Raw genomic sequence first — 24,119 nt, 5'->3', positions numbered from 1 at the left:
AAGGCAGGGTGGCAGTAAGTCTAATCGCTGTGGTGTGACGGTGCAGGAACCTGAGTTTTCTTTTAAAAAGACAAAATGTGGAGTGTTCGAGCTCCCAGCGCGCGAGCGGAAGGAGCGAGGTGAATCGATTGGGATCGGACTGTGCCCTCCCCCTCCCCCTGCGTTTGGCAGGGTATGAGGGGAGAGGCAGTGTGTGAAGGGGCTGACACAGACCTCGCCCTGCAAGCGCGCGCTTTTGTTAAAACGTGACGTCAAGAATGGGAAGCGTAAATAACTTGTAAATACACACTGTGATGGAGTTAAAAAACCCAAAAAAACGAAATAAAACTGCTTTGAAAATGGAGAGTCAATGGGAAGTGTGTGTGTGTGTGTGTCACAGTCCTTTGTGATAATCACCGGATTGGTAAACCCACAGGTCACGGGTTCAAATCCCCCCAAAAATGTCTTCTCTTCCTCAAGCTGGACTCCCTGAGATAAGGAATTGATCCCCGGCCGTATAGCGACCACGGAATCACTCACACTCAACCTCGGTTTAAGAACATAAGAAATAGGAGCAGGAGTAGGCCATATGGCCCCTCGAGCCACGTTGACACCACTGAATGACACATTCCGGGAGGGTGACGTGTGATGGGAGATGGACAGGTGGGAAAGAACCAATCAGAGCCAGTCTGGAAAGGTTCAACAAATCGATGTCACTTCGCCGAGAGCAGTCGACCAATCGGTGGTTCTGTAGGAGGCCCACACACCTCAAAAAGCGGCAGAATTGTAATTGTGAAAACCTCTGTTCTGAGAAGGTCCATCGGAACCCTTCCCCAGCATGCTTGAATAAAAACCGGTTATATTTGCTTTGGAGGCAGTTCAGGGAAGGTTTACTCAGTTGATTCCGGAGATGAAGGGGTTTGACTTATGAGGAAAGGTTGAGGAGGTTGGGCCTCTACTCATTGGAATTCAGAAGAATGAGAGGTGATCTTATCGAAACGTATCAGATTATGAGGGGGCTCGACAAGGTGGATGCAGAGAGGATGTTTCCACTGATGGGGGAGACTAGAACTAGGGGGCATGGTCTTAGAATAAGGGGCCACCCATTTAAAACTGAGATGAGGAGGAATTTCTTCTCTCAGAGGGTTGTAAATCTGTGTAATTCGCTGCCTCAGAGAGCTGTAGAAGCCAGGACATTGAATATATTTAAGACAGAAATAGACAGTTTCTTAACCGATCAGGGAATAAGGGGGCGGGCAGGGAAGTGGAGCTGAGTCCATGATCGGATCAGCCATGATCGCATTAAATGGCGGAGCAGGCTCGAGGGGCCGTATGGCCTACTCCTGTTCCTATTTCTTATGTAAAAGGCAAAGTGTGTGTGATACCAATGTAATATATAGAGCTCCATCCAGTGAACTACTGGGGCATTGCAGCCAGTGCTGTTTACAACAATAAAGTCAGGTCACTCTGACTGGGTTTCCTGATGTTAACAGCCATCTCACAAACCTGTGCGTGTTTGTGAGATCGTACGGAAAACAGAACGTTGGCAACATAAGGACCAGCAGGACCAGCGTTCGATGTCACTGCTCACTGAACCTGTGGAGGGACAATCACCTGAACAGAGAACAGATTTTGTCGGCTTTCTGGTCCTTGTTTGGTGGCGATCAGCTTGTTCCATTTCAGTCTGCACCTGTCGACTGGTAGTTGGCCAGTTATACGCCTGGCAGCTTTTTATTGTGACATCATCGGCGCTCCGTCGAACGAGGATGACTTGTTTCCACACCAAAAGGGATGAGTTCACAAATGTTTCAATGAAGGACCCGATGTTCCAGTCCTCAACTCCAGTTGAAGGGTGGAAGATGCCTGTGGGTGGCTTGTTTTAACGTGGGGTGAACCTGCTTTGGAAACAAGAGAGGAAGGAACAGGAAAGAGAGGGGAAGGGAAAAGCAATCGTGGAAGGAGTGAGAGAGAGGGGGTAGGGGAAAGAGAGAGGAGAGGAAGGGGAGAGAAAGGGGAAGGGGTGAAAGACAGGAGGGAGAGAGAGGGGAAGGGGTGAAAGACGGGAAGGAGAGAGAGAGAGACGGGGAGGGAAAAGAGGGGGTTAGGGGACGGGGAGAGAGAGTGTGGAGGGGGGGTAGAGAATGGGGAAGGAGTGAGAGAGTGGGGGAATGGGAGAAAGAGAGTGGGTTGGGGAAAGAGAGGGACGAAATGGAGAGAGAGAGTGTGATGAAGGAGTGGGAGAGAGGGGGAAGGAATGAGAGAGAGGGATGGGGAGAGGAAAGAGAGGGAAGGAATGGGGAGAGAGAGAGTAGAAGGGGGGAGAGAAGGGAAGGAGAAGGGGAAAGAGGGAAAAGGGGAGACTGGGAGGAGGAAAGGAGAGAGAGAAGGGGCGAAAGGGGGGAAGGAGTGAGAAAGGGAGAGAGAGAGACAATCTGAAAGGAAAGGGAAAAGAAAGAGAGAGACACAGGAGGGAGGAACAGAGGCAAAGAAAGATGAAAGATGAATTTAAATACTGAGCTAATTTTGAGTAGGCCCCAGTGAGGTTTGAACCCACAACCCCTGGTTTACTAGATCAGTGCTCTAACCCCTGAGCTATGGACCCAGCTGCATGGATGAAGACAGGGAAAGAAGCAGGAAGGAGAGAGAGAGGGGAAGGAGTGGGAAAGAGCGGGATGGAGGGGAAGGGGAGAGAGTGGGGAAGGAATGAGAGAGTGGGAGAAGGGGAGACAGAGAGGAAGAGAGAGGGAGCAGGGGAGAGAGAGAGTGGGGTGGGGAAAGAGAGGTTAAGGGGAAAGAGGGAGAAGGAGTAAGATAGCGAGGGGATTTGAGTACAGGGGCAGGGAGGTGTTGCTACAGTTGTACAGGGCCTTGGTGAGGCCACACCTGGAGTATTGTGGACAGTTTTGATCTCCTAACCTGAGGAAGGACGTTCTTGCTATTGAGGGAGTGCAGCGAAGGTTCACCAGACTGATTCCCGGGATGGTGGGACTGACCTACCAAGAAAGACTGAATCAACTGGGCTTGTATTCACTGAAGTTCAGACGAATGAGAGGGGATCTCATAGAAATGTTTAAAATTCTGACGGGTTTAGACAGGTTAGATGCAGGAAGAATGTTCCCGATGTTGGGGAAGTCCAGAACCAGGGGTCACAGTCTAAGGATAAGGGGTAAGCCATTTTGGACCGAGATGAGGAGAAACTTCTTCACCCAGAGAGTGGTGAACCTGTGGAATTCTCTACCACAGAAAGTTGTTGAGGCCAATTCACTAAATATATTCAAAAAGGAGTTAGATGTCGTCCTTACTACTCGGGGGATGAATGGGTATGGCGAGAAAGCAGTACTGAAGTTGCATGTTCAGCCATGAACTCATTGAATGGCAGTGCAGGCTCGAAGGGCCGAATGGCCAACTCCTGCACCTATTTTCTAGTGAGTGGGGAACAATCTGAAAGGAAAGAGAGAAGAGCTAGACAAAGGCAAAGAATGATGGACAGTGTATTACAATATTGAGCAAATTTTGCATAGACCGCAGTGAGACTTGAATCCACAACCCCTGGTTTACTAGACCAGTGCTCTAACCCCTGAGCTGTGGAGCTACATGATTTAGGAAAGACAGGGGGAAGGAGCAGGAAAGAGGAGGGGGGGAAGGGAAAAGAGACAGGTGAGGAAAGAGAGGGAGGGAACGGAGAGAGAGTGTGTGGCGAAGGAGTGGGAAGGAATTAGAGAGAGGGGGAGAAGGGGAAAGACGCAGGGGAAGGGAGAGAAAGTTGAAGAAATGAGAGAGAGGGGAAAGGGGAGACTGGGAGGGGGAAAGGGAGATTCAGGGGAAATAGGTGGAAGGAGAGAGTGAGAGACAATCTGAAAGGAAAGGGAAAAGCAAGAGAGACAGGCAGAGAAAGATGTATGATGAATTTACACACCACATTAATTTTGAGTAGGCCCCAGTGACATTTGAACTCAAGACCAGTGCTCTAACCCCTGAGCTATGGAGCCACCTGTAACACCAGCTCGTGTTTACATCTTACTATTGTTAACAAGGAGGTGGGGCCCGAATAATCATTCTCGGTGATCCATCCCTGAACATTGACAGAATCTTGCAGCACACAAGGAGAGCCATTCGGCCCATCGTGTCTGTGTCGGCTCTGTGAGAGAGATTATTCCCCCGACACCCGCTCTTTCCCCACAGCCCGGCAAGTATTTATCCCATTCCCCGGTGAAAGTTATGACTGGGATCAATTCTGAGGGACAGGATAAACCTACATTTAGAAAGACACAGATTAATCAAGGTCGGTCGGCGTGCATTTGTTCAGGGAAGGCCGTGTCTGACTAACTTGATTGAGTTGTTTGAGGAGGTAACAAGGAGGGTCGATGAGGACAAGAGAAATGCAGGGACTAGCACCAAACCTTGTCCATGGCCTTCTTCGACCTCACAAAGGCCTTTGACACCGTCAACCGCGAGGGTCTATGGAGCGTCCTCCTCCGTTTCGGCTGCCCCCCAAAAGTTCCTCACCATCCTCTGGCCTGCTCCACGACGACATGCAGGCCGCGATCCTGACCCAACGGATCCATCACAGACCCCAATCCACGTCCGGACCGGGGTCAAGCAGGGCTGTGTCATCGCCCCCAACCCTCTTCTCAATCTTCCTCGCTGCCGTGCTCCACCTCACAGTCAACAAGCTCCCCGCTGGAGTGGAACTAAACTACAGAACCAGTGGGAACCTGTTCGACCTTCGCTGTCTCCAGGCCAGGTCCAAGACCACCCCAACCTCTGTCGTCGAGCTACAGTACGCGGACGACGCCTGCGTCTGCTCACATTCAGAGGCTGATCTCCAAGTCATCGTCAACATCTTCACCGAGGCGGCCGAGAGCTCGGGCCTTACACTAAACATCCGTAAGACAAAGGTCCTCCAGCAGCCTGTCCTCACCGCACAGCACTGCCCCCCAGTCAGCAAGGTCCACGGCGCGGCCCTGGACACTGGGGACCATTCCCCAAACCTCGGGAGTCTCTTATCAACAAGGGCAGGCATTGACCACCAGATCCAACACCGCCTCCAGTGCGCCAGTGCAGCCTTCGGCCGCCTGAGGAAAAGAGTGTTTGAAGACCAGGCCCTCAAACCTACCACCGAGCTCATGGTCTACAGGGCTGTAGTAATAGCCACCCTCCTGTATGGCTCAGAGACATGGACCATGTACAGCAGACAGCTCAAGTCGCTGGAGAAATACCACCAACGATGTCTCCGCAAGATCCTGCAAATCCCCTGGATTACGAACCGAGAGCTGGAAATGGGATTAGGCTGGGTAACTGTTCTTCCGACCGGCACAGACACGATGGGCCGAATGGCCTCCTTCTGTCTCATAATGTTCTCTGATTCTATTATTTTGGTCAGGCAAGGTTACTAACGGTTACGGAACCGAGGCGGGTAGATGGAGTTAAAATATGGATCAACCCTGATCTAATTGAATGGCGGAACAGGCTCGAGGGGCTGTGACAAAGAGAGACACAGAGATGGAGAAGGAGAGACGGTGAGAGACAGTGACGTAGAGGGCAGAGAGAGAGAGCAACAGGCAATGAGAGAGGGAGAGAGACAGAGAGAGGGGAAAGGCAAAAGCGGAGAGACAGAGTGAGAAGCTGGGAGACGGAGAGAGGAATAAGGCGTGAGAAAGATTGGTGAAGGGGGCAAGAAGGTTCCTCTAGTTCTAGGGTCGGTCTCAGAGATGTTTAATATTTATATATTAAATCTCTTGTTAATTGACAGTGAATTTAAATACTGAGCTAATTTTGAGTAGGGCCCCAGTGAGATTTGAACTCACGACCCCTGGTTTACTAGACCAGTGCTCTAACCCCTGAGCTGTGGAGCCACCTGCCCGGGCAAAAACAGGGTAAGGAGCTGGGGAGAGAGAGAGGGGAAGGGAGGGAGAGAGGGAAAGGAGTGAGTGAGAGAGGGAAGGAGAGAGAGAGGAAGGCAGGAGAGAGAGAGAAGGGGAGACAGAGGCAGGGAAGGGAAAGAGGGAGCGGATGGAGAGAGTGAGGGGAAGGAGAGGAAGGAGTGAGACAAAAGCGAGGGAGAAGGATAGAGAGTGAGGGGGAAGGAAAGAGGGTGGGGTGAGGGAGGTGGAAGGGGAGAGAGGGGAATGAGTGAGAGACGGGGAAAATGAGACAGAGAGAGAGGGAGAAAAAGATGTAGAATGGGGAAGGGAGAGAGAGATTTGGAAAGGGAGAGTGAGTGTAAGAGAAATGAGCCTGTTGATCCATGGTCAGTCACAGAGCTGTTTAATATTTATAATTAAAGCTGTTGTTAATTGACAGTAAATTTAAATACTAAGCTAATTTTTAGTAGGCCCCAATGAGATTTGAACCCACGACCCCTGACCCCTGCGCGATGGAGCCATCTGCTCTGGGAAAGATAGGGAAAGGAGCAGGAAAGAGAGGGGAAGGGAAAGAGAGGGTGGAAGGAGTGAGAGAGAGAGGGAAGGGGAGAGAGAGGGAGGGGAGAGAGATGGGAAGACGAGAGAGGGAGGAGACAGGGGAGAGAGAAAGGAAGGGGAGAGAGAGGGAGAATGGGGAGAATCTGAAAAGAAAGGGAAAAGAGAGAGAGAGGAGAGAGGGGATGGAAGATAGGGGAAGGGAAGAGGGAGAGTGAAAAGGCAGAAGGGGCAGGGGAGCGAGTGGGTAGGGGAGAGAGGGGGAGGGGGAGAGAGGGAAGATAGAGGAGGAAGGAGAGAGAGGGCAACGAGTGGGGAGAGAATGAAAGTAGAGAGGGAAGGGGAGAGAGGAGAGAGAGGGGAAGGGGAGACAGGGGAAGGGGAAAGAGAGGGTGAAGGAGTGAGACCGAGCGGGGAAGGGGAGAGAGAGGGAGAATCTGAAAAGAAAGGGATAAGAGAGAGAGAGAGGAGTGAGGGGAGAGAGGGAGAGGGTGAGAGGGTGAGAGGGGGGAATGAGTGAGAGACGGGGAAGGCGAGATAGCGGGAAAGGGAGAGAGGGGATAAAAGATATAGAACGGGTCGTGATGGGGAAGGGAAAGAGAGAGTCTTTTATTCCAGGGTCTGTCTTGGGGATGTTTAATATTTATAATTAAATCCCTTGTTCATTGACAGTGAATTTAAATACTGAGCTAATTTTAAACAAGCCCCAGTAAGATTTGAACTCACAATCCCTAGTTTACAACACCAATGCTCTAACCCCTGAGCTATGGAGCCAAGTAACAATGCAGGAAGGAGCAGGAACGAGAGAGTGGGAGGAGTGAGAGAGAGAGGGGAAGGGGAGAGAGATTGGAAGGAGTGAGAGAGAGGGGAAGGGGAGAGAGAGAGGGAAGGGGAGAGAGAGAGGGGAATGGGAGACATGGAGGAAGAGAGGAGGGAAGGAGTGAGAGGGGAACGGGAGAATGAGACAGGGGAAGGGGAAAGTGAGGGTGAAGGAGTGAGACCGAGCGGGGAAAAAGGGAGAGAGAGTGAAGCCTGTTGTTTCAGGGTCAGTCTTGGGGCTGTTTAATATTTATACTTAAAGCCCTTGTTAATTGACAGTGAATTTAAACACTGAGCTAATTTTAAATAGGCCCAAATGAGATTTGAACCCACAGCCCGTGGTTTACTAAACCAGTGCTCCAACCCCTGAACTATGGAGCCACCTGCTCTGGGAAAAACAGGGGAAGGAGCACGAAAGAGAGGGGAAAGGGAAAAGAGAGAGTGGAAGGAGTGAGAGAGAGGGGAAGGGGGCAGAGAGGGAGGGGAAGGGGAGAGATAGAGGGAGGGGAGGGGAAGGGGAGAGAGGGGGCAGAAGTGACAGAGAGGGGGAAGAGGAGAGAGAGGGAAGGAGTGAGAGAGAGGAAGGGGAGAGAGATGGGAAGACGAGAGAGGGAGGAGACAGTGGAGAGAGAAAGGAAGGGGAGAGAGAGGGAGAATGGGGAAAATCTGAAAAGAAAGGGAAAAGTGAGAGAGAGGAGAGAGGGGAGGGAAGATAGGGGAAGGGGAGAGGGAGAGTGAAAAGGGAGAGGGGGCAGGGGAGAGTGTGGGTGGGGGAGGGGAGAGAGAGGGAAGATAGAGGAGGAACGAGAGAGAGGGGAAGGAGTGAGAGAATGAAAGTAGAGAGGGAAGGGGAGAGAGGAGAGAGAGGGGAAGGGGACAATGAGACAGGGGAAGGGGAGAGAGGAGAAGGGGAGAATGAGACAGGGGAAGGTGAGAAAGGGGATGGAGAGAATGAGACAGGGGAAGGAGAGAGAGGGGAAGGGGAAAGAGAGGGTGAAGGAGTGAGATCGAGTGGGGAAAAAGGGAGAGAGAGTGTAAGAGAGACGAGAAGAGGAGAGGGGGAAGGGTGTGAGGGGAGCCTGTTGTTCCAGGGTCGGTCTCAGAGATGTTAAACATCCAGAGAGGGAAGGGGAGAGAAAGGGGGAAGGAAAGAGGTGAGGAAGGGGAGAAAGAGAGGGGAGAGAGGGGGAAGGAGTGAGAGAGGTGTAGGAGCGAGATATAGAGGGTAACGAGTGTGTAAGAGTGGGAAGGGGAGAGAGAGCGAGGGGGAGGAGAAAGGGAAGGGGAGAGAGTGAGGGGAGAGAGGGGGAAGGGAGAAGAGAGGGGGAAGGGAGAAGAGAGGGGGAAGCAGAGTGAGAAATGGGGAAAGCGAGATAGTTGGAAAGGGAGAGAGGGGTAAAAAACTCATGATGGGGAGGGCAGAGAGAGACGAAAGGGTACGAGGAAGGCCTGTTGCTCCTCAGTCAGTCTCAGAAATATTAAACATTTAGAATTAAAAACCTTGTTAACTGACAGTAAACTTAAGCATAAAGTTCATTTTGAGTCGGCCCCAGTGAGATTTGAACCCACGACCCCTGGTTTACAAGATCAGTGTTCTAACCCCTGAGCTATGGAGCCACCTGCTTTGGAAAAAACACGGGAAGGAGCAGGAAAGAGAGAGGAAGGGAAAAGAGAGAGTGGAAGGAGTGAGAGAGAGGTGAAGTGGAGAGAGAGGGAGAAGGGGAAAGAGAGAGAGGGGAAGGGGAGAGAGGGGAAGGAGTGAGAGAAAGAGAAGTGGAGACTGGGAGAAAAAGAGAGGGGCAGGGGAGAGAGCGAGGGAAGGGGAAAGAGAGGTTAAGGGAAGAGAGGGGGAAGGATCGAGAGTGAGGGGGAAGGAAAGAGGGTGTGGTGAGGGAGGGGGAAGGGGAGAGAGGGGAATGACTGAGAGATGGGGAAAATGAGATAGAGAGAGAGGGAGAAAAAGATGTAGAATGGGGAAGGGAGAGAGAGATTTGGAAGAGAAGAGTCAGTGTAAGAGAAATGAGCCTGTTGATCCAGGATCGGTCACAGAGCTGTTTAATATTTATAATTAAAGAACAGCAAATTTAAATACTGAGCTAATTTTGAGCAGGCCCAGTGAGATTTGAACCCACGACCCCTGGTTTACTAGACCAGTGCTCTAACCCCTGAGCTATGGAGCCACCTGCACTGAGAAAGACAGGGGAAGGAGCAGGAAAGTGAGGGGAAGGGAAAAGAGAGAGTGGAAGGAGTGAGAGAGAGGGGGAAGGGGAAAGAGAGAGGGGAAGGGGAGAGAGATGGGAAGGCGAGAGAGGGAGGAGACAGGGGAGATAGAAAGGAAGGGGAGAGAGAGGGAGAATGGGGAGAATCTGAAAAGAAAGGGGAAAGTGAGAGAGAGGAGAGAGGGGAGGGAAGATAGGGGAAGGGGAGAGGGCGAGTGAAAAGGCAGAGGAGAGAGTGGGTAGGGGCGAGAGAGGGAGGGGAGAGAGAGGGAAGATATAGGAGGAAGGAGAGAGAGGGGAAGGGGTGGGGAGAGAATGAAAGTAGAGAGGGGAAGGGGAGAGAGGGGAAGGAGAGAATGAGACAGGGGAAGGAGAGAGAGGGGACGGGGAAAGAGAAGGTGAACGAGTGAGACCGAGCGGGGAAGGGGAGAGAGAGGGAGAATCTGAAAAGAAAGGGAGAAGAGAGAGAGAGAGGGGAAGGAGAGAGAGGGAGGGAAGGAGTGAGAGAATGAAAGTAGAGAGGGAAGGGGAGAGAGGAGGAAGGAGAGAGGAGGAAGGGGAAAGAGAGGGTGAAGGAGTGAGACTGAGCGAGGAAGGGGAGAGAGGGGGAGAATCTGAACAGAAAGGGAGAAGAGAGAGAGAGAGGGGAAGGAGAGAGAGGGGAAGGAGTGAGAGAATGAAAGTAGAGAGGGAAGGGGAGAGAGGAGGAAGGAGAGAGAGGGGAAGGGGAAAGAGAGGGAGAATCTGAAAAGAAAGGGAGAAGAGAGAGAGAGAGAGGAGGGAGGGGAGAGAGGGGAAGGGGAGAGGGTGAGAGAGGGGAATGAGTGAGAGACGGGGAAAACGAGATAGCGGGAAAGGGAGAGAGGTGTAAAAAGATGTAGAACGGGTCGTGATGGAGAAGGGAGAGAGAGTGTAAAAGAGACAAGAAGAGAAGAGGGGGAAGGGTGCGAGGGGAGCCTGTTGTTCCAGGGTCAGTCTCGGTGCTGTTTAATGTTTATAATTAAACCCTTTGTTAATTGACGGTGAATTTAAATACTGAGCTCATTTTGAGTAGGCCCCAGTGAGATTTAAACTCACGACTCCGGGTTTACATTACCAGTGCTCCAATCCCTGAAACATAGAAACAGAGAAAATAGGTACAGGAGTCGGCCATTCGGCCCTTCGAGCCTGCACCCTCATTCAATAAGATCATGGCTGATCATTCACCTCAGTACCCCTTTCCTGCTTTCTCTCCATACGCCTAGATCCCTTTAACCGTAAGGGCCATATCTAACTCCCGCTTGAATATACCCAATGAACTGGCATCAACAACTCTCTGCGGCAGGGAATTCCACAGGTTAACAACTCTCTGAGTGAAGAAGTTTCTCCTCATCTTGGTCCTAAATGGCCTACCCCTTATCGTTAGACTGTGTCCCCTGGTTCTGGACTTCCCCAACATCGGGAACATTTTTCCTGCAGGTAACCTATCCAGTCCCATCAGAATTTCCTTCGTTTCTATGAGATCCCCTCTCATCCTTCTAAATTCCAGTGAATAAAGGCCCAGTTGATCCAGTCTCTCCTCATATGTCAGTCCAGCCATGCCAGGAATCAGTCTGGTGAACCTTCACTGCACTCCCTCAATTGCAAGAATGTGCTTCCTTAGATTAGGAGACCAGAACTGAGCTATGGAGACACCTGCTCTGGGAAAGACAGGGAAAGGAAAAGAGAGTGGAAGGGAAAAGAGAGAGTGGAAGGGGAGAGAGAGAGGCAAGGGGAATGAGAGGGAAGGGAAAGAAGTTAGAGAGAGGGTGGGGAATGGGAGAGAGAGGGGAAGGGGAGAGAGTGGGGAAGGGGAGAGTTCGGGGAAGGGGAGAGAGAGGGGAACGGGAGAGAGTGGGGAAGGGGAGAGAGAGGGGAACGGGAGAGAGAGTGGGGAAGGGGAGAGAGAGGGGAACGGGAGAGAGAGGGGAAGGGGAGAGAGAGGGGATGGGGTAAAAAGATGTAGAACGGTCGTAATGCGATGGAAAGAGAGAGCGGAAAGAGTGGTTAAGGGAAGAGAGGGGGAAGGAGTGAGAAAGAGTGGAGAAGGGGAGAGAGCAGAAGGGGAATGAGAGAGGGGAAGCAGAGAGACGGGAAGGGGAAGGGGAGAGAGGGGAAGGAGTAAGAGAGAGGGGGAAGGGGAGACAGGGAGGGGAAGGGGAGAGAGGGGGGAAGGGATGGAGAGAGGGAAAGGAGAGAGAGAGAGGAAGGATTGTGAGAGACGGAAGGAGAGAGAGAGAGGGAAGGGGAGAGGGTGAGGCGAGGGAGGGGGAAGGATGAAGAGGCGAATGAGTGGGAGACGGGGAAAGCGAGACAGTGGGAAAGGCAGAGAGGGGTAAAAAGATGTAGCACGGGTCGTGATGGGGAAGGGAGAGAGAGATTTGGAAGGGGAGAGAGAGTGTAAAAGAGATGAGAAGAGGAGAGGGGTGCCTGTTGTTCCAGGATCGGTCTCCAAAGCGGGAAAGAGTAAAAAGAGACAGAATGTGTAGTGATGGGGAAACCAGGGAGAGAGGGAGAAAGGGAAAGGACGGGTAAGGAGAACAGGAGAGACTTTTGTTCCAGGTCTGGTCTTGGAGCTGTTTAATATTTATAATTAAACACCTTGTTAATTGACGTAAACTTAAATTTAAATACTGAGTTAGTTTTGAGAAGGCCCCAGTGAGATTTGAACTCACGACCCCTGGTTTACAAGACCAGTGCTCTAACCCCTGAGCTATGGAGCCACCTGTTCTGGGAAATGCAGGGGAAGGAGCAGGAAAGAGAGAGGAAGGGAAAAGAGAGCGTGGAAGGAGTGAGAGAGAGGGGAAGAGGAGAGAGAGGGGGAAGGGGAGAGAGTGGGTGAAGGTGTGAGAGTGCGGTGAATGGGAGAGAGGGGGAAGGGAGAGAGGGTTTGGGGTGAGAGAGAGGGTAACGAGTGTTTAAGAGCGGGAAGGGGAGAGGGGGGGAAGGGGAGAGACGGGGGAAGGGGAGAGAGAGGGGGAGGGGAGAGAGGGGGAAGAGGAGAGAGGGGAAGGGGAGAGAGAGTGGGGGAGGAGGAGAGAAAGGGGGAGAGTGGGGAGAGAGTGGGGAGGGAGAGAGAAAGAGTTAGAGGGGGGAATGGGTCAGAGGGGAGGGGGAGAGTCTGATGGGAAAGGGGAGAGCAAGAGCGAGGGAAGGAGAGAAACGGAGGAGGAAGAGGGGCGAGAAGAGTGGAGCCAGGGGAGGGGAAGGAGAGAGGGGGGGAGAAAATGGGTCGAGGAGAGAGAGGGAATGGGTGAGAGAGAGGAAGATGTGAAAGAGAGGGGAAAGGGAAAGAGAGGGAGGAAAACGGGAGAGAGTGGGGAAGGGGAGAGAGAGGGGAAGGGGAGAGAGTGGGGAAGGCGAGAGAGTGGGGAAGGGGAGAGAGAGGGGAAGGGGAGAGAGAGGGGAAGGGGAGAGACCGGGGAATGGGAGAGATTGGGGAAGGGGAGAGAGTGGGGAAGGGGAGAGAGAGGGGAAAGGGAGAGAGAGGTGAAGGCGAGAGAGTGGGGAACGGGAGAGAGAGGGGAACGGGAGAGAGTGGGGAAGGGGAGAGAGAGGGGAAGGGGAGAGAGAGGGGAAGAGGAGAGAGAGGGGAAGGGCAGAGAGAGGGGAAGGGGAGAGTGAGGGGAAGAGGAGAGAGAGGGGAAGAGGAGAGAGAGGGGAACGGGAGAGAGAGGGGAAGAGGAGAGAGAGGGGAAGGGGAGAGAGAGGGGAAGGGGAGAGAGAGGGGAACGGGAGAGAGTGGGGAAGGGGAGGGGAAGGGGAGAGAGTGGGGAAGGGGAGAGAGCGGGGAGGGGGAGAGAGAGGGGACTGAGTGATAAAGAGAAACGGGGAAAGCGAGAGAGCGGGAATGATTAAAAAGAGGCAGAATGTGTAGTGATGGGGAAAGCAGGGAGAGAAGGAGAAGTGGAAAAGAGAACAGGAGAGCCTTTTGAACGGGTTAGGGGGCAAAGGTGAGAGAGTGTAAGAGATATGGGGAAGGGAGCCTGTTGTTTCAGGGTCAGTCCTGGAGCTGTTTAATATTTATAATTATAGTCTTTATTAATTGACGGTGAATTTAAATACTAAGCTAATTTTAAGTAGGCCCCAGTAAGATTTGAACTCACAACTCCTGGTTTACAAGACCAGTGCTCTAACCCCTGAGCTATGGAGCCACCTGTTTTTAGAAAGACAGGTGAAGGGAAAAGAGAGAGTGGAAGGAGTGAGAGAGAGGGGGAAGGGGAGAGAGAGGGAGGGGAAGGGGAGAGAGAAAGAGAGGTTAAGGGGAGAGAGGGAAGGAGTGAGAAAGAGTGGGTAAGTCAAGAGTGGAAGGGGAGAGAGAGAGGGAAAGTGGAGAAAGGGGAAGAGGAGAGAGGGAGAGGGAAGTGGAGACTGGGAGAAAGAGAGGGGCGGGGAGAGAGAGAGGGAAGGGGAAAGAGAGGTTAAGGGAAGAGAGGGGGAAGGAATGTGAAGGAGAGGGGAAGGGGAGAGAGATGGGAAGGAGTGAGAGAGAGGGGGAAGGGGAGAGAGGGGGAAGGAGTGAGAGAGAGGGGGAAGGGGAGACAGGGGGGACGGAGTGAGAGAGAGGAAGAAAGGGGAGAGAGGGGGACGGAGTGAGAGAGAGAGGGAGGGGGAGACAGGGAGAGGAAGGGGAGAGAGAAATGGAGGGGAAAGAGAGGTTAAGGGGAGAGAGGGAAGGAGTGAGAAAGAGTGGGTAAGTCGAGAGTGGAAGGGGAGAGAGAGAGGGAAAGTGGAGAAAGGGGAAGGGGAGAGAGGGAGTGAAAGTGGAGAAAGGGGAAGGAGTGATAGAGAGAGGGAAGTGGAGACTGGGAGAAAGAGAGGGGCAGGGAAGAGAGCGAAGGAAGGGGAAAGAGAGGTTAAGGGAAGAGAGGGGGAAGGAGTGCGAAAGAGAGGGGAAAGGGAGAGAAAGGAGAAGGGGAGAGAGATGGGAAGGAGTGAAAGACAGGGGGAAGGGGAGAGAGGGAGGAAGGAGTGAGAGTGAGGGGAAAGGGGAGACAGGGAGAGGAAGGGGAGAGAGAGAGGCGGGGAGAATGTAGAAGGGGGAAGAGAGGGGAAGGAGTAGGAAAGTGGGAAGAGAGAGGGGAAGGGGAAAGAGAGGGAGGGGAAGAAGAGAGAGAAGGGGAGGATCTGAAAGGAAAGGGAAAGGAGAGAGAGACAGGAGGGCACGTGCTCTGGGAAAGACAGGGGAAGGAGCTGGGGAGAGAGAGAGTGGAAGGGAGGGAGAGTGGAAGGGAGGGAGAGAGGGAAAGGAGGGAGAGAGGGAAAGGAGTGATAGAGGGAAGGAGAGAGAGGCAGGAGAGAGAGAGAGAAGGGGAGACAGAGGCAGGGAAGGGAAAGAGGGTGGGGTGAGGGAGGGGGGAAAGGGAGAGAGGGGAATGAGTGAGAGACGGGGAATAGGAGATAGCGAGAAAAAAGATGTAGAATGGGGAAGGGAGAGAGAGATTTGGAAGGGGAGAGAGAGATTTGGAAGGGGAGAGAGAGTGTAAGAGAAATTAGCTTGTTGATCCAGGATCAGTCTTGGAGCTGTTTAATATTCATAATTAAAGACCTTGTAAACTAACAGCAAATTTAAATACTGAGCTCGCTTTGAGTAGGCCCCAGTGAGATTTGAACCCACGACCCCTGGTTTACTAGACCAGTGCTCTAACCCCTGAGCTATGGAGCCACCTGCTTTGAGAAAGACAGGGGAAGGAACAGGAAAGAGAGGGGAAGGGAAAAGAGAGAGTGGAAGGAGTGAGAGCGAGGGGGAAGGGGAGAGAGAGGGAAGGAGTGAGAGAGAGGAAGGGGGGAGAGATGGGAAGGCGAGAGAGGGAGGAGACAGGGGAGAGAGAAAGGAAGGGGAGAGAGAGGGAGAATGGGGAGAATCTGAAAAGAAAGGGAAAAGTGAGAGAGAGGAGAGAGGGGAGGGAAGATAGGGGAAGGGGAGAGGGAGAGTGAAAAGGGAGAGGGGGCAGGGAATAGTGTGGGTAGGGGAGAGAGGGGGAGGGGAGAGAGAGGGAAGATAGTGGAGGAAGGAGAGAGAGGGGAAGGAGTGAGAGAATGAAAGTAGAGAGGGAAGGGGAAAGAGGAGAGAGAGGGGAAGGGGAGAATGAGACAGGGGAAGGGGAGAGAGGAGAAGGGGAGAATGAGACAGGGGATGGAGAGAGAGGGGATGGAGAGAATGAGACAGGGGAAGGAGAGAGAGGGGAAGGGGAAAGAGAGGGTGAAGGAGTGAGTTCAAGCGAGGAAAAAGGGAAAGAGAGTGTAAGAGAGACGAGAAGAGGGGAGGGGGAAGGGTGTGAGGGAGCCTGTTGTCCCAGGGTCGGTCTCAGAGATGTTAAACATCCAGAGAGAGAAGGGGAGAGAAAGGTGGAAGGAAAGAGGTGAGGAAGGGGAGAAAGAGTGGGGAAAGGGGAGAGAGGGGGAAGGAGTGAGAGAGAGGTGCAGGAGCGAGATATAGAGGGTAACGAGTGTGTAAGAGTGGGAAGGGGAGAGAGAGCGAGGGGGAGGAGAAAGGGAAGGGGAGAGAGTGAGGGGAGAGAGGGAGAAGGGAGATGAGAGGGGGAAGGGAGAAGAGAGGGGGAAGCAGAGTGAGAAACGGGGAAAGCGAGATAGTTGGAAAGGGAGAGAGGGGTAAAAATTCTCATGATGGGGAGGGCAGAGAGAGACGAAAGGGTACGAGGAAGGCCTGTTGTTCCTCAGTCAGTCGCAGAAATATTAAACATTGATAATTAAAAACCTTGTTGACTGACAGCAAACTTAAATATTAAGTTCATTTTGACTAGGTCCCAGTAAGTTTTGAACTCACTACCCCTGGTTTATAAGACCTGTGCTCTAACCCCTGAGCTATGGAACCACCTGTAACACCAGCTCCGGTTTGCATCTTACTATTGTTAACAAGGAGATGGGGCCTGAATAATCATTCTCGGTGATTCATCCCTGAACATTCACAGAATTTTACAGCACACAAGGAGGGCCATTCGGCCCATCGTGTCTGTGTCGGCTGTGTGAAAGAGATTATTCCCACTCCACCCCACCCCACACACCTGCCCTCCCCCCTCCACCCCCGCTCTACCCCTCCTCCCTGCTACCCCCCCCGCCGCCATTCCCCGGGGTTTAGTAGCTCTGAAAGTAGATAAGTCTCAGGCCTGGATGAAATGTATCCCAGGCTGTTGAGCGAAGCAAAAGAGGAAATAGCAGAGGCTCTGACCATCATTTTCCAATCCTCTCTGGCTTCAAGTGTGGTACCAGAGGACTGGAGGACTGCGAAGGTGGTACCTTTGCTTAAGAAGGGAGAAAGAGGTAGACCGAGTAATGACAGACCAGTCAGCCTAACCTCCGTGGTGGGCAAATTATTGGAAAAATTCCTGAAGGACAGGATAAATCTACATTTAGAAAGACACGGGTTCATCAGGGACAGTCAGCACGGATTTGTTGAGGGAAGTTCTTGTCTGACGAACGATTGAATTTTTCGAGGAGGTAACCAGGAGGGTTGATGAGGGCAGTGTGTATGATGTCGTGTATGTGGAGTTTAGCAAAGCTTTCGATAAGGTCCCACATGGCAGACTGGTCACAAAAGTAAAAGCCCATGGGATCCAGGGCAAAGTGGCAAGTTGGAGCCAAAATTGTCAGAGTCAGGAAGCAAAGGGTAATGGTTGATGGATGTTTTTGTGACTGGAAGGGTGTTTCCAGTGGGGTTCCGCAGGGCTCAGTGCTGGGTCCCTTGCTTTTTGTGTTATTCATTAATGATCTAGACTTGAATAGAGGGGATATGATAAAGAAGTTTGCAGATGATACAAAAATATGTCGTGGGGTTGATAATGAAGAAGAAAGCTGTGGACTGCAGGAAGATATCGATGAACTGGTCAGGTGGGCAGAACAGTGGCAAATGGAATTTAATCCAGAGAGGTGTGAGGTCATGCATTTGGGGAGGGCTAACAAGGCAAGGGAATACACATTAAATGGTAGGACACTGAGAAGTGTGGAGGAACAGAGGGACCTTGGAGTGCAGGTCCACAGATCCCTGAAGGTAGCAGACCAGGTGGATAAGGTGGTTAAGAAGGCATACGGAATACTTGCCTTTATTGGCCGAGGCATAGAATACAAGAGCAGGGAGGTTACGCTCGAACTGTATACAACACTGGTTAGGCCACAGCTGGAGTACTGCGTGCAGTTCTGGTCACCACATTACAGGAAGGATGTGATTGCACTGGAGAGGGTGCAGAGGAGATTTACCAGGATGTTGCCAGGACTGGAAAACTTTAGCCATGAGGAAAGATTGGATAGGCTGGGGTTGTTTTCCTTGGAACAGAGGAGGCTGAGGGGAGATTTAATTGAGGTGTATAAAATTATGAGGGGCCTGGATAGAGTGGATAGGAAGGACCTATTTCCCCTTAGCAGAGGGGTCAATAACCAGGGGGCATAGATTTAAAGTAATTGGGGGGAGGTTTAGAGTGGAGATGAGGAAATAAATAATAACTTGCTCTTTGATTTTTTTCTGCCAAAGTGCACGACCTCACACTTTCCAACATTATACCCCATCTGCCAAATTTTTGCCCACTCACTTAGCCTGTCTCTGTCCTTTTGCAGATTTTTTGTGTCCTCCTCACACATTGCTTTTCCTCCCATCTTTGTATCGTCAGCAAACTTGGCTACGTTACACTCAGTCCCTTCTTCCAAGTCTTTAATATCGATTGTAAACAGTTGGGGTCCCAGCACTGATCCCTGCAGCACACCACTAGTTACTCTTTGCCAACCGGAGATTGAACCATTTATCCCGACTCTCTGTTTTCTGTTAATTAGCCAACCCTCTATCCATGCAAATATATTACCCGCAACCGCGTGAACTTTTATCTCGTGCAGTAACCTTTTATGATGGGAGAGAGAGAGTGGGAGGGGGGCGGGGGGCCGAGACAGAAAGAGAGCTGAAGGGGAGAGTGAGAGAGAGAAAGGGAGAAGAGGAGAGAGAGAAGGGGAGAATCTGAAAGGAAAGGGAAAAATGAGAGAGAGGAGATAGAAAGTGAAAAGGCAGAGGCGGGAGAAATGAGAGTCACATATTTAAATACAAAACTAATTTTGAGTAGGCCCCAGTGAGATTTGAACTCATAACTTCTGGTTTACAAGACCAGTGTTCTAACCCCTGAGATATGGAGTAATCTGCTGTGGGAAACATAGGGGAAAGAGCAGGAAAGAGAGGGGAAAGGGAAAAGAGACAGGGGAAGGAGTGAGAGAGAGGGGAAGGGGAAAGAGAGGGAGGGGAAGGGGAGAGAGTGGAAGGAGTGATAGAGAGGGAAGTGGACTGGGAGAAAGAGAGAGGGGCAGGGGAGAGAGCGAGGGAAGGGGAAAGAGAGGTTAAGGGAAGAGAGGGGGAAGGAGTGTGAAAGAGAGGGGAAGGAGAGAGAGCGGAAGGGGAGAGAGGGGGGAAGGAGTGAGAGAGAGCGGGAAAGGGAGAGAAAGGAGAAGGGGAGAGAGGGGGGAAGGACTGAGAGAGAGGGGGAAGGGGAGAGAGGTGGGAAGGAGTGAGAGAGAGGGGGAAGGGGAGACAGGGAGAGGAAGGGGAGAGAGAGAAGAGGGGAGAATGTAAAAGTAGGGGAGAGAGGGGAAGGAGTAGGAAAGAGGGAAGAGAGAGGGAAAGGGAAAGAGGGGGAGGGAAAGAAGAGAGAGAAGGGGAGAATCTCAAAGGAAAGGGAAAGGGAAAGGAGAGAGAGACAGGAGGGCACCTGCTCTGGGAAAGACAGGGGAAGGAGCTCGGGAGAGAGAGAGAGTGGAAGGGAGGGAGAGAGGGAAAGGAGAGTGAGATGGAAGTAGAGAGAGAGAGAGAAAGGCAGGAGAGAGAGAGAGAGAAAGGCAGGAGAGAGAGAGAAGGGGAGACAGGGGCAGGGAAGAGAAAGAGAGGGAGCGGATGGGGAGAGTGAGTGGAAGGAGAGGAAGGAGTGAGAGAAGAGCGAGGGAGAAGGATAGAGAGTGAGGGGTAAGGAAAGAGGGTGGGGTGAGGGAGGGGGAAGGGGAGAGAGGGGAATGAGTGAGAGATGGGGAAAATGAGATAGAGAGAGAGGGAGAAAAAGATGTAGAATGGGGAAGGGAGAGAGAGTTTTGGAAGGGGAGAGTGAGTGTAAGAGAAATGAGCCTGTTGTTACAGGGTCGGTCACAGAGCTGTTTAATATTTATAATTAAACACCTTGTTAACTAACAGCAAATTTAAATACTGAGCTAATTTTGATTAGGCCCCAGTGAGATTTGAATAGATACTGCAAGCTCAAAGTAAGGTGTGACTATTCCTTTATTACAGATCTCAGAATGCCTCTCCGGCCTGTGTGGCCTCCTTATATACAGGTGCTCCCAAGGGATTGAGACTCCAGGGGATGAGCCCTCTGCTGGTTAGACATGGTATTTACAGGTTTATATACATAACAATGGGGAAGGCAGAGAGAGAGCTGGAAGGGGAGAGAGGGTATAAGAGAGACGAGAAGAGGAGAGGGGGCAGGGTGTGAGGGGAGCCTGTTGTTCCAGGGTCAGTCTCGGAGCTGTTTAATATTTATAATTAAAGCCCTTGTTAATTGACGGTGAATTTAAATACTGAGCTAATTTTGAGTAGGCCCCAGTAAGATTTAAACTCACGACTCCTGGTTTACAAGACCAGTGCTCTAACCCCTGAAACATAGAAACATAGAAAATAGGTGCAGGAGTAGGCCATTCAATATGATCATGGCTGGTCATTCACCTCAGTACCCCTTTCCTGCTTTCTCTCCATACCCCTTGATCCCTTTAGCCTTAAGGGCCATATCTAACTCCTTCTTGATGTCAGTTCATATCCAATGAACTGGCATCAACAACTCTCTGCGGCAGGGAATTCCACAGGTTCACAACTCTCTGAATGAAGAAGTTTCTCCTCATCTCGGTCCTAAATGGCTTACCCCTTATCCTGAGACTGTGACTCCTGGTTCTGGACTTCCCCAACATCAGGAACATTCTTCCTGCATCTAACCAGTCCTGTTCCGTCAGAATTTTATACTTTTCTATGAGATCCCATCTCGTTCTTCTAAATTCCAGTGAATACAGGCCCAGTTAATCCAGTCTCTCCTCATATGTCAGTCCTGCCATCCCGGGAATCAGTCTGGTGAACCTTTGCTGCACTCCGTCAATAGCAAGAACGTCCTTCCTCAGATTAGGAGACCAAAACTGAGCGATGGAGCCACCTGCTCTGGGAAAGACAGGGGAAGGAGCAGGAAAGGGAGGGGAAGGGAAAAGAGAGAGTGGACGGGGAGAGAGAGAGGGTAGGGGAGAGAGAGAGGGGAAAGGGGAGAGAGCGAGGGGGAAGGGGAAGGAGTGAGAGAGAGGGGAAGGGGAAAGAGAGCGAGGGGAATGGGAGAGAGCCAGGGGGAAGGGGAAGGAGTGAGAGAGAGGGGAAGGGGAAAGAGAGGGAGGGGAATGGGAGAGAGAGAGGGGAAAGGGGAGAGAGAGAGGGGGAAGGGGAAGGAGTGAGAGAGAGGGGAAGGGGAAAGAGAGGGAGGGGAATGGGAGAGAGGGGGTATAAAGATGCAGACTGGGTCGTCATGCGATGGAAAGAGAGAACGGAAGGAGTGGTTAAGGGGAGAGAGGGAGAAGGAGTGAGAGAGAGGCAGGTGTGTGAGAGAAATGGGAAGGGGGAGTGAGAGAAAGGGGAAGGGGAGAGAGGAGTGGGAACGGTCTGAGAGAAAGTTTGGAAGGGGGAGCAGAGAGAGCGAGGGGAAGGAGTGAAAGGGAGAGAGAGAGGCAAACAAACGAGTGAGAGGTGAGGGGAAAGGGAAAGTGAGAGAGAGGGGTAGGGGGAGAATCTAAAAGTGGGACAGAATAGGGAGGGGAAAGAGAGACTGGTATTTAAATACTGAGCTAATTTTGAGTAGGCCCCGGTGAGATTTGAACCCACGACCCTTGGTTTCCAAGACCAGTGCTCTAAGCCTTAAGCTATGGAGCAACATGTTCTAGGAAAGATAGGGGAAGGGAAAAGAGAGTGGAAGGAGTGAGAAAGAGTGGGGAAGTCGAGAGTGGAAGGGGAGCGAGAGAGGGAAAGTGGAGAGAGGGAAAGTGGAGATGAAGAGAGGGTGAGGGGAGTGTGTGAGAGAGGGCAATGAGTGAGAGACGGGGAAAGCGAGATAGGGGTAAAAAGATGCAGAACAGGTCATGATGGGGAAGGGAGCCTGTTGTTCCAGAGTCAGTCTTGGAGCTGTAATATTTATAATTCAACACTTGGTAATTGAAATACTGGGCTAATTTTAAATAGCTCCTAGCAAGATTTGAACTCACAACGTTTGGTTAAATGGTTTATAAGACCAGTGCTCTAACCCCTGAGGTATGGAGCAACCTGCTTTGAAAAAGACAGGGGAAGGAGCAGGAAAGAGAGGGGAAGGGAAAAGAGCGAGTGGAAGGAGTGAGAGAGGGAAGGAGAGAGAGAGAAGGAGAGAGAGAGAGAGAAGGGGAGACAGAGGCAGAGAAGGGAAAGAGGGAGCAGATGGGGAGAGTGAGTGGAAGGAGAGGAAGGAGTGAGAGAAGGATAGAGAGTGAGGGGGAAGGAAAGAGGGGGAAGGGGAGAGAGTGGAATGAGTGAGAGATGGGGAAAATGAGATAGAGAGAGAGGGAGAAAAAGATGTAGGATGGAGAAGGGAGAGAGAGATTTGGAAGGGGAGAGTGAGTGTAAGAGAAATAAGTCTGCTGAGCCAGGATCGATCAGGGAGCTGTTTAATATTTATAATTAAACACCTTGTTAATTTACAGTGAATTTAAATACTGAGCTAATTTTGAGTAGGCCCCAGTAAGATTTAAACTCACGACTCCTGGTTTACAAGACCAGTGCTCCAATCCCTGAAACATAGAAACATAGAAAATAGGTGCCGGAGTAGGCCATTCGGCCCTTCGAGCCTGCACCACCATTCAATATGATCATGGCTGATCATTCACCTCAGTACCCCATTCCTGCTTTCTCTCCATACCCCTTGATCCCTTTAGCCTTAAGGGCCATATCTAACTCCTTCTTGATGTCAGTTCATATTCAATGAACTGGCATCAACAACTCTCTGCGGCAGGGAATTCCACAGGTTCACAACTCTCTGAATGAAGAAGTCTCTCCTCATCTCGGTCCTAAATGGCCTACACCTTATCCTGGTTCTGGACTTCCCCAACATCAGGAACATTCTTCTTGCATCTAACCAGTCCCGTCCCGTCAGAATTTTATACTTTTCTATGAGATCCCATCTCGTTCTTCTAAATTCCAGTGAATAAAGGCCCAGTCGATCCAGTCTCTCCTCATATGTCAGTCCTGCCATCCCGGGAAACAATCTGGTGAACCTTTGCTGCACTCCGTCAATAGCAAGAACGTCCTTCCTCAGATTAGGAGACCAAAACTGAGCTATGGAGCCACCTGCTTTGTGAAAGACAGGGGAAGGAGCAGGAAAGGGAGGGGAAGGGAAAAGAGAGAGTGGACGGGGAGAGAGGGAGGGGGAAGGGGAGAGAGAGAGGGGGAAGGGGAGAGAGAGAGGGGGAAGGGGAAGGAGTGAGAGAGAGGGGAAGGGGAAAGAGAGGGAGGGGAAGGGGAGAGAGAGAGAGGGGGAAGGGGAGAGAGAGAGGGGGAAGGGGAAGGAGTGAGAGAGAAGGGAAGAAGAAAGAGAGGGAGGGGAATGGGAGAGAGGGGGTATAAAGATGTAGAATGGGTCATAATGCGATGGAAAGAGAGAACGGAAAGAGTGGTTAAGGGGAGAGAGGGAGAAGGAGTGAGAGAGAGGGGAAGGGGAGAGAGAAGTGGGAACGGTCTGAGAGAAAGTTTGGAAGGGAGGGCAGAGAGAGCGAGGGGAAGGAGTGAAAGGGAGAGAGAGAGGCGAACAAACGAGTGAGAGGTGAGGGAAAAGGGAAAGTGAGAGAGAGTGGTAGGGGGAGAATCTAAAAATGGGACAGAATAGGGAGGAGAGAAAGACTGGTATTTAAATACTGAGCTAATTTTGAGCAGACCCCAGTGAGATTTGAACTCACGATCTGTGGTTTACAAGACCAGTGCTCTAAGCCCTAAGCTATGGAGCCACCTGTTCTGGAAAAGACAGGGGAAGAGAAAAGAGAGTGGAAGGAGTGAGAAAGAGGGGGAGAGAGAGGGAGTGGAAGGGGAGAGGAGAGAGAGAGAGAGGGAGGGGAAAGAGAAGTTAAGGGGAGAGAGAGGGAAGGAGTGAGAAAGAGTGGGGAAGTCGAGAGTGGAAGGGGAGCGAGAGAGGGAAAGTGGAGAAAGGGGAAGGGAAGATGAAGAGAGGGTGAGGGGAGTGTGTGAGAGAGGGAAATGAGTGAGAGACGGGGAAAGCGAGATCGTGGGAAAGGGAGAGAGGGGTAAAAAGATGCAGAACAGGTCATGATGGGGAAGGGAGCCTGTTGTTCCAGAGTCGGTCTCGGAGCTGTAATATTTATAATTCAATATTTGGCAATTGAAATACTGGGCCAATTTTAAATAGCTCCTAGCAAGATTTGAACTCACAACGTTTGGTTAAATGGTTTATAAGACCAGTACTCTAACCCCTGAGGTATGGAGCTACTTGCTCTGAGAAAGACAGGGGAAGGATCAGGAAAGAGAGGGGAAGGGAAAAGAGAGAGTGGAAGGAGTGAGAGAGGGAAGGAAAGAGAGAGAAGGAGAGAGAGAGAGAGAAGGGGAGACAGAGGCAGGGAAGGGAAAGAGGGA

At 51.5% G+C, this 24,119-nt stretch overlaps 7 non-coding genes across 7 annotated transcripts; all 7 read right to left on the bottom strand.

Moving 5' to 3' along the window:
• Positions 1–2,508: 2,508 nt before the first annotated feature.
• On the bottom strand, positions 2,509–2,581 carry trnat-agu (transfer RNA threonine (anticodon AGU)). Its single transcript has one exon. It is a non-coding gene; the product is annotated as a tRNA-Thr (tRNA).
• A 3,180-nt stretch (positions 2,582–5,761) lies between these two features.
• Positions 5,762–5,834, bottom strand: trnat-agu (transfer RNA threonine (anticodon AGU)). The gene has a single exon. It is a non-coding gene; the product is annotated as a tRNA-Thr (tRNA).
• Positions 5,835–8,761: 2,927 nt separating this feature from the next.
• Positions 8,762–8,834, bottom strand: trnat-ugu (transfer RNA threonine (anticodon UGU)). The gene has a single exon. It is a non-coding gene; the product is annotated as a tRNA-Thr (tRNA).
• Positions 8,835–9,324: 490 nt separating this feature from the next.
• On the bottom strand, positions 9,325–9,397 carry trnat-agu (transfer RNA threonine (anticodon AGU)). Its single transcript has one exon. It is a non-coding gene; the product is annotated as a tRNA-Thr (tRNA).
• A 2,707-nt stretch (positions 9,398–12,104) lies between these two features.
• On the bottom strand, positions 12,105–12,177 carry trnat-ugu (transfer RNA threonine (anticodon UGU)). The gene has a single exon. It is a non-coding gene; the product is annotated as a tRNA-Thr (tRNA).
• A 1,358-nt stretch (positions 12,178–13,535) lies between these two features.
• Positions 13,536–13,608, bottom strand: trnat-ugu (transfer RNA threonine (anticodon UGU)). The gene has a single exon. It is a non-coding gene; the product is annotated as a tRNA-Thr (tRNA).
• Positions 13,609–15,046: 1,438 nt separating this feature from the next.
• trnat-agu (transfer RNA threonine (anticodon AGU)) lies at positions 15,047–15,119 on the bottom strand. Its single transcript has one exon. It is a non-coding gene; the product is annotated as a tRNA-Thr (tRNA).
• Between the last annotated feature and the right edge of the window lie 9,000 nt (positions 15,120–24,119).

This window comes from Pristiophorus japonicus, unplaced genomic scaffold (assembly GCF_044704955.1).
Source record: "Pristiophorus japonicus isolate sPriJap1 unplaced genomic scaffold, sPriJap1.hap1 HAP1_SCAFFOLD_221, whole genome shotgun sequence".
NCBI lineage: Eukaryota > Metazoa > Chordata > Chondrichthyes > Pristiophoridae > Pristiophorus > Pristiophorus japonicus.
This window is presented reverse-complemented; position numbering and strand designations above follow the sequence as displayed.